This window comes from Paramormyrops kingsleyae, chromosome 5, assembly GCF_048594095.1.
Source record: "Paramormyrops kingsleyae isolate MSU_618 chromosome 5, PKINGS_0.4, whole genome shotgun sequence".
Lineage (NCBI taxonomy): Eukaryota > Metazoa > Chordata > Actinopteri > Osteoglossiformes > Mormyridae > Paramormyrops > Paramormyrops kingsleyae.
The window spans coordinates 40,095,961-40,105,917 of record NC_132801.1 but is presented as its reverse complement, the minus strand read 5'-3'; positions in this window follow the sequence as shown (position 1 = coordinate 40,105,917).

Here is a 9,957-nt window from a genome sequence, read left to right as displayed (position 1 = left end):
TGAGATAGGTCTATAGTTTCCTAAAACACTAGGTTCAAGACTTGGTTTCTTTAGGATGGGTCTAATAACAGCCATTTTAAAAGGTTTTGGAACATATCCAAGCTTACGAGATGAGTTTAACACATTTAACAGGGTATTGCTAATCTGCGGTGTAATTTCCTTGAAGAATTTTGTAGGAATTGGGTCTACGAGGCTTGTAGAGGATTTACAGGAGGAAATTAAGCTCAAGAGTTCTGAGTGTTTTATAGGAATGAAAGATTCAAAGGTCTCATTATTGATAGACATAAGACTAGCAGGAGTCTGGCAGCCATAGGTAGCTAAGGACGTGCACTGGATGATCTGTCTAATCTTAGTTATTTTACCATTAAAAAATGTAATAAAGTCATTACTCTTAAGAGCTTGCGGGACTTGCAAGTTTAATGGAGAATTCTGTGTTAACCTAGCCACGGATTCAAATAGGAATTTTGGATTGGTTTTGTTCCCGTCTATTAATCTGGAGAGATACACAGACCTAGCAGCCACTAGTGCTTGTCTGTATTTAGACAGGCTCTCTTTCCATGCAGATTTGAAAACTTCTAGTTTAGTTGAGCGCCATTTGCGCTCTAGCTTGCGTGATGCCTGTTTGAGTTAACGTGTATGATCAGAGTACCAGGGGGCAGGTTTCTTATCTCTATGCTTTATCTTCTTAAGTGGAGCTACAAGATCTAGAGTGCTACAAAGGAATTTTTCCATGTTTGCAGTTGCCTGTTCAAGTTCATTTATACACGATGCTTCAGATGTAAGGCTGAAGGACTGTGGAAGTTGTTTCATAAATGTTGTTGTAGTTAGTGAGGCAATGGAACGTCTGATTCTGTACTTTGGAGCTGTGGTCAACGGGAGGCTATACTGGATTTCAAACGTTAACAAGTAATGATCTGAGAGCAGAGGACTCTGAGGCATAATAGATACATGTTCCACCAGGATGCCATGACTAATAATCAAATCAAGGGTATGGTTACAGGCATGAGTAGGCCCGACTACATTCTGACATAAAGCACAAATATTTTAGCCCAAGGTTTTAAAAGAAAGCACTTAAACCCATTACATTTAACCAACATGTTTAAAGAAGAAGAAGAAGAAAAACTTTTAGTGATATTTACCAGTGTTAGGTTTAAGAAAACATTTAACCAGCAAACATTTAGCACCGCAGCTCGGCCGTGTGCGTCCGCTCCGTTCAAAACTTGTGCGTCAAATGATTGTCCGTGGGGCAGCACTTGGCGCAGGCGCACTCACATAGACACGCATTTCAAAATGGCGACAACAACGGATAACAACCAATTAGATGAGAGAAGGCCGTGCTTAACCATATTGAACCCGGCCATCTTGTGAGCCATCACTCAGGACGAGACACATCCCCCAGCAAGCAATGGCGAGCGAACTGACATCACATCAGCCTGGCATCTCCTGAAGCCGCCCTACTGGAGCCTGCATTGCCTTCTGGCCTGCGAATGGGTGATACAGACCCATACCTTCAGTGGTATCCATCATAGCCTCGGGCATCATCTTTTGAACTGCGACTGGACAATCCGCCAGAGCTTCCTCAACATATCCCGCGGCAGGCCGCATCATGGGGCCTGTATGGGGATCCGTTCCTGCCACCACCACCCCCACCGAGTCCTACTTGGGTAGTGTGGCCAGGATCACAACAACCTCCGCACGAGGCCTCCGACCTAATGGACACATCGCGGCCCCCTGCCCCGACGATGGATGAGCTCTGTGCACATTTTGCGGCGCAGTCATTATCTGAAGATGCTGTGGATGGGAGCATCACCGACTCTGCCATGAAGTGGTCTTTATTCTGGATCGGATCATCGAAGATGACATGAAGGAGACCTGTGTCGGGTGTTCTGTGAAACACCCGAATCAGTAGAGGTGACATGGCTGTCTGGTGAAGATGCATACACATTACATAAGCCAATCAGATTTAACTCTAAAAGGAATAGAGTCTTTGTGACTAATATCGATTCTCAATGGCAAGCTGACTTGGTGGACATGTCGGCTTACGCGTGTTATGATTCGGCAAGCAGGCGAGCGGGGAAGCAGGCGAGTAGAGCCAAACGGGATTTATTTGGAGATGACAGGGCAGACAGGCACGAACTTGCACGAGACACGACAACATCAATGACCGATCTGGGAGACAGTGGGAGACGCGGACTAATATGCACAGGTCAAAAAGGAACAGGAAACAGGTGATGACAATCAGGGATTAACACGAGGTAACGAGGTGGGCGTGGCACACGTGAGGATCGGTCGGACAGAACCCCCCCCCAAAGGCACGCACACCTGGACCCTTAGTGCGGCCAGCAGGGGGCGCCTCGGCGGGTACCTCTTGGCGTGCAGCCAGCAGGGGGCGCCTCGGCGGGCGCCGCCGACACGTGGCCAGCAGGGGGCGCCTCAGCAGGCACCTCAGGCAGAGCGGCGACTGAAGCTGCAGCAGGTGGTGCCGTGGGCAGAGCGGCAGCAGCAGCAGCAGGCGGTGCCGCAGGCAGGACCGGAGCTGCCCCTTTAAGGGCTTTAGGGACCTGGGGAATAGCGTCCCAGATGGCGCTGATCCCCTTACTGTGCAGGCGCTCCAGCCGGTATTGGTATGCCTCCAATGGAGGCGGCTTCTGTACCAGGAGGGGTTTCTCCTGACATTCCGTGGGGAGAGTGACTGCGGAGAGACAGCAGGTCCCCATGAAGATCGTCGGGGCTCCTTTCCTTTTTCCCCTGCGCCTCTTCCTCTTAGGAAGAGAGGGGCCCTCTGGGACCCAAGGCAGGTCCTTACCCTGGGTGCTTAGCCCAGGCAGTTCCCCAGAGCTGGGGAGCTGAGCGGCCGAAGCCGCGTTAAGCTCAGTCTTGCGCTTTGGAGGAGTAGTCTTTAGCTGTGCGGCCGAGGCCGGAGCCTTTGCTGTCTTGCTCGAGACCGGGATGGTGGTAGGTGGTGAGTCGGGGGGCAGTTCCCAGGCGGCATACCCCAGGTGGGGCAGCCAAACTGCCGCTCTCTCCCTCAGCAGCTGTAGGTTGTCACCCACCTCTTCTAGCTGCTGCTCCTCACCGGTACGGAACCTCCTGTCTAGGAGTTCCCAACATCGGTCCACCAGCTGGTGGGCTACTGGATCCTCTTGAAGATCGAGCAGATTCGTCCACCGGATTACTTCCTCCTCCATGGGGAGAACCTCCTCAGTAGCGCTGAGCTTGTTGCGGAGATTTGTCATTCTGTCACGTAAAGTGCTGCAGGCGAACGGGGAAGAAGGCAAGCCAAGCCAGGAAGTCAATGAAACGGGGTTTATTCTGAAGACTGGACCGGGGGAAGCACATCTATAAAACGTCAATGACAAATCTGGGGGAAACTAACCGAGACGTGGACTAAATACACAAGACAAGCTGAGGGTAACGAGCAACAGGTGAGAACAATCAAGGAGAAACAGGAGGTAACGAGGTGGGCGTGGCACACACGAGGATCGGACGGAGCTGGGTGTGACAACGCGGACCAGAATGATGATTTTAAATACATGTTGACGTGCATAGGCATTCTATCAAAATACGCTTGGGTGCGGTGTCTTAAAAGCAAGACAGGTGCAGAGGTAAAGAAAGTATTTGAAAACATTCTCTCTGAAGGCAGGATACCCAAAAAGCTGCAAACCGATCGAGGGACAGAGTTTTTTAACACATCGTTTCATAAGCTTACGGAGAAACATGGAATAATACATTTCACCACCAGTAACGATGTCAAGGCATCTGTAATGGAAAGGTTTAACCGTACGTTAAAGACACGAATGTGGCGCTATTTTACAGCTTATAATACAAGAAGGTATGTGGACATTGTACAAGATCTAGCGAGTGCTTACAATAACACCTGCCACTGTACCATTAAAATGAAGCCGGTGGAGGTAAATGCACAGAATGTCTTCAACAACATATATGGTTTGACACCTGGTGCAGCTGAAAAACGTCGTTATAAGTTTAATATCGGTGATGTGGTCAGGGTATCGAAAGTATGGGGGAAATTTACCAAAGGATATGAGCGGACGAGTATTTTACAGTCACCGAACGTCTGCCTAGATCACCACTGGTCTACAGGCTAAAAGATTATGACGGTGAGCTCATAGAGGGCACATTTTATCAAGAAGAGCTACAAAAGATCGGAATAGACAAAGACAAAAACTTCAAAAGTTGAGAAAATCGTTGCGGAAAGAACGCAGAGGGGTAAAAAAAATGTTTTTAGTGAAATGGCTGGGGTGGCATGACAAATTTACAGTTTTTCTGAAATGCTAAAACACAAAAGCCAATCCTCTAAACCAAATGACCAGTTGTCTAAACACATTTACTAAATCTAGCTATCATTTTCCAATATCATAAACACATTTCACATGAAGACACAATTCACAAAACACAATCCTCCGTTCTCATAAATCTAAAACACAAGTTGCAAAAGAACTCTGCTCATATTCTCAAATGAAAGCTCATGTGATGCAAAATGCTTGCCACAGTCAGCAATATTTGAACACAATGAACACACCTGGCGTCATTCATTACACACAATGACTCAAAATTGAAGACACTTGTTGCTAATGCTGTGACCACATGTATAAAAGCAAGTTCAGAGTGCACAGTTTGCTGAAGATTCCAAACAAACACAATGGATGAAGGCAGAGTCAGGGGAAGAGGAATTCGAGTCAGAGGAGGGAGAAGAGCTGGCCATGGAAGAAGAGGAGCAGGCCAACGAGGAAGAGGAGGAGGCCAACAAGGGAGAGGAGAAGGTCCAGGAGGGAGAGCAAGACAACCTCGCACCATCATTACGGACGAGATGCGAGCAACAGTCATTGACCATGTCATTGTCCATGGCATGACAATGGCTGAAGCAGGACTAAGAGTCCGTCCAAACCTGAGTAGGTTCACCGTGGCCACCATTATCAGGGCATTCAGACAACACAACAGGTATTGTACTCTATTGCTGTCTTTGTCACAATACAGTTTTACAAGCCTGTGAAAGTAGTCTATTGGTTTCAAATCAGTTGTTATTGCAAAACATGTCAATTGACAACACATGTTTCTTTCTTTAGAGTTAAAAGAATGCCACATAGAGGTGGGAGGGTTGCCATATTTACAGCGGCACAAGAAACCCTCATTGTGGATATGGTTCGTGAGAACAACCTCATCAGACTCCGGGAGATCAGAGACAAAGTCATTGCCGATAATGTCAACTTTGAGAGCATTGATGATGTCAGCTTGGCCACAATATACCGAGTTCTCCGGGGCCAAAAGATGCGGATGAAACAGGTCTACAGCATAGGGTTCCCTTTGAGTGCAACTCTGCGCGACACAAAGACCTACGTTACGAGTATGTGCAAGTAAGTATACATCCATGTTCACAGTACAGTTAGTGGACATACTGTGTTGCTCAGTGGCCTACATTACTTCTGGACAATACTGTGCTACCTGATTGACTGTTGTTCTGAACACCTGTGCACTTTCACTTTTTCATTGAGGGTATTACAGTTGGACGCGATGGCCAGACCTCATGAGTACCTCTTCCTGGATGAGGCTGGCTTCAACCTGCAGAAACGAAGGCAAAGAGGCCGTAACATCATTGGTCAAAGAGCCATCACTGAGGTTCCTGGCCAACGGGGGCGTAATATTACTCTTTGTGTGGCCATGGGTTCGGAGGGGCTTGTCCACCGGCATGCTGTCCTTGGGTCTTACAACACCCAACGTCTCCTCACATTCCTAGAGGAGCTAAAAGACATCCTCCTGGACCGCCAACAACACCATCCTGGGCCCGCACATCACATTTATGTGATCATTTGGGACAATGTCCGCTTCCACAGAACAAACCAAATCAGAGAGTGGTTCACCACCAACAGTAACCACTCTTTAAACGTCTGTCTGCCACCCTACTCCCCTTTCCTGAACCCTATAGAGGAGTTCTTCTCATCGTGGAAATGGAAGGTTTATGACAGACAACCATACACTAGAGAGAACCTCCTAAGGGCAATGGAGCTGGCCTGTGTTGACATCCCAGTGGAGGCCTTCCAAGGATGGATTCGCCATTCCAGGGCGTTTTTCCCGCGGTGCCTGGCAAGAGACAATATAGCCTGCTATGTGGATGAGGTGACGTGGCCCGATGCAGCTCAGCGACATGATGCCGCACATTGTGGTGTGAATAAAGTAAATAAAAAAACTTCACACCCTGATCATGTTTTCAAGAGTACTGTTGTGTGCAATAGATTCTGTTTTTGCATTGAGTTGTGTTACAGTAGTGTACATGCAGAATTTTCTTTAGATTTATACTCTTCATATGAAACTCACAAATCTAAATGCCTAATCCTCTGCCGAGATCTATGAAGATCCGTTACTGTAAAGTTTCTAAAAATATGCATTGGCAGTTATGAAACAAAGAACCTTCTCACAAATTGAGCATTGTGTTTTCAATTGTTTTGCTGTAGTGTGTAATGATGTGTATAGTGTTTACATTTTTGAAAGCTTCGAGCTGCTCTTTTGGTGTGAAAGTTTGAGTTTTGAAGTGAGAAGGTGTGGTTGTGTTTATGTAGCTTTAGAAAAGGGTGTTGTGTTTAGACATTGGGGAACATGGAGGAAACGTTTGTGAAATGTGTTTTAGCATTTGAGAAAAACTGTAACAGCTGGGTCCCCGCTAGCCAAATGGTGCGTGTTTGTGGCATGCATTCACATCAAAAGCAGCCATGGAGGAAAGCGGTTTTTATGTTACGCTCCCTAGCAACGCGTCTATGGATGTTTTCCCGCACAATACCATATCAAGCTACACGACAAAACTAGCCAAACTGATTGATCTGAACGGTAAATGGGAAGTACGATTAGCGGAAATCCAGTACCCGCGAACGTGGGACACGCTGGTGGAAGAAGACATCTTATTTTACGTGACCGGCCGAGTGCCAATACCGGCAATCCTGCAATACAAGCTAAAAGCGGGGCATTAGGCAGCTGTCCCAGGAATAGATTTTCTTGCGCGCAGACCCGGCTGCATGCAGCAACGCTGAATGTTTTCATGCAGACTCTCTCAATGCGCTCTGGAAAGTCAAATTCCCTCAAGAATGCCTGTACATCACCCTTTTCAGCCTTCAATTTATCCCACTGGTGTTCCCAAATAACATATACATTGAGGTTGTATGTGTTTTTAAAGGCAAAGATCTTATCCTGAAACTGCTGATGCATGTCCCCAAAACGCAGTTTTGTTACAGGATTCACTTCGTTTGAATCAAAGCATTCTGGGCACCCATGAAAAAAACACCCCGCAAATTCGTATGCCGTACGAACCCCATCGATTTCGGCATAGCCATCGAGGTAGTACCCTCTACCAATGACGTCTGTGCATCCAGCTTGCCGTTCTGCCTGTGTCATCTTCCTTGTATGACCCGCTCCCTGCCATCTGGTTGCCTGGTGATTGGAGGGAGCGTTGGCACCGGCTTGCCATCTGCCCCCTGCTCCCCGTTTGTGTCTCAAAATTTACTTTATTTGACTCTCCCTGCCGGCCCCTGGAGGATGGGTTCCCCCTTTGAGTCTGGTCCCTCCCAAGGGAAATCTTACTCACTGGGGGCTTTGGGTGGGGATGCTGTAAAGCACTTTGAGACGATACAAAAATAAATTTGTTGTTGTTGTTGTTGTTGTAGTAGGGACCCATTTTCACCTCCCCTCTACACAGCGCATGCTGAATCTCTAGTTTTTCGCTTGATATAATTATCTGGAGTGGCTAGCGCGACTGTATTTTCAGGCAAAAAACTCATGCAAAACTGTTTCATGCACACTGAGGATATGGTAACACATTGAAAAGGATCTAGATTACAGCTGTTGATGATCTCACCCCTGAATCTGAGACAGCCCTCTCTTAAGATGACAACATCATTTTTACAGTACTCTGCCATTTCTTTCCTAAAATCAAACACCCCCCCAACAACAGTGCTGTACCAAGCCATAAACTCTCTTTTTTCCTTTTCCATCAGGTGGTGGGTAGGGTCCGATGTAATTTTGATGTTCTACGGTGTTCCTAAAATAGGGGAAATAGCCTTTCTTCGGAGAGGGACCCAAAGGCAACGGCCGACTCGAAGCCGCAGGACCTGCAGGCGCCCCCCGAGCCCCAGCCAAGGCAAGCGAGGGCGAGCCAGGGGGCAGGGCGGGCGGGGCCCCAGCCCTGCATTTGTGTCCTCTCCCCTTTCGGGACACCGAAAGACGGGGTCTTTGCGGGTGTCGGTGTCGCTGGGGCAAGGGCAAAGCAGTCATTAGGGAGGTCCCCGAGGGGTCCCACTCGAGCTCCTCCTCCTTCGAGGAGGGAGGAGCGGTGGTCAGACTGTCTGGGACCTCCTCGGGGACTGGGACCAGTGCTGGGGAGACTGGAGAAAGGACTACGGCTGTAGCCGGGTCCTCCGGCGTGGGCGGAGCTGCAGGCGGCACTGGGACCTCAGGTGGAGTGGCAGGTGGAGCCACGGGCGGAGTGTCGGGCGCAGGTGGAGCTGCAAGCGGTTGGTTTTCCATTATTTCTTATGGGGGAAATTCGATCAGAACTTGAACTTTTTAGGATTTGGTCCGGAGTTCTGAACGGATTAATTTCGAGTTCTGAGGTACCACTGTATAGCTATGTATACCTATACTGCATAACAAATCATAATAACCTTTATTAACATTACGTTGTTTCACTTTAACTAGATCTGTGACTCATAACTCTCTTTATTAATAAGCCAGCAAGCTTTTAAGAATGCATATCTTTTTGACAGGAAAAAATGTATATTCTTTTGCTGCAGAATTCTCATCTGAGGAGTTTTTCAATTGCCTATAAGGAACAGTTCCAATCAATCTTTCTTTGAAACAGTAATGTGGAGGTCAAGTTTGTTATTTATAATAAGCTCATTCTTCCATTACCAGGGTTATGGTATAAATAAATATATTCATATGGTATTTTAAATGTATTACTATAACAAATTAATTTAGTTTCTTTTGATGTGACGTGACAGCAATTAAACAGCATTAATCCAATGCTAAGAGTATTATACAAGATTATATAAATGGTCAAGCAAGGGCTTTAAGGAGCTGTGAGCCTGTACCTCAGAAGTGACTTTCTAGTAACGTATATGATTTGCCACAGTTATATGCTTAAATATGAAGGAGATTGAAGTAATGGAGCACTGTTGTTGCTGCAGTGTTATGCTTCAAAAAGATAATGATAAATTGCGTTATCAGATATGAAATACACTCACCTAAAAGATTATTAGGAACACCATACTAATACGGTGTTTGACCCCCTTTCGCCTTCAGAACTGCCTTAATTCTACGTGGCATTGATTCAACAAGGTGCTGAAAGCATTCTTTAGAAATGTTGGCCCATATTGATAGGATAGCATCTTGCAGTTGATGGAGATTTGTGGGATGCACATCCAGGGCACGAAGCTCTCGTTCCACCACATCCCAAAGATGCTCTATTGGGTTGAGATCTGGTGACTGTGGGGGCCATTTTAGTACAGTGAACTCATTGTCATGTTCAAGAAACCAATTTGAAATGATTCGAGCTTTGTGACATGTGACATGCTGGAAGTAGCCATCAGAGGATGGGTACAGAAACAATGCTCAGGTAGGCCGTGGCATTTAAACGATGCCCAATTGGCACTAAGGGGCCTAAAGTGTGCCAAGAAAACATCCCCCACACCATTGCACCACCACCACCAGCCTGCACGGTGGTAACAAGGCATGATGGATCCATGTTCTCATTCTGTTTATGTCAAATTCTGACTCTACCATTTGAATGTCTCAACAGAAATCGAGACTCATCAGACCAGGCAACATTTTTCCAGTCTTCAACTGTCCAATTTTGGTGAGCTCTTGCAAATTGTAGCCTCTTTTTCCTATTTGTAGTGGAGATGAGTGGTACCCGGTGGGGTCTTCTGCTGTTGTAGCCCATCCGCCTCAAGGTTG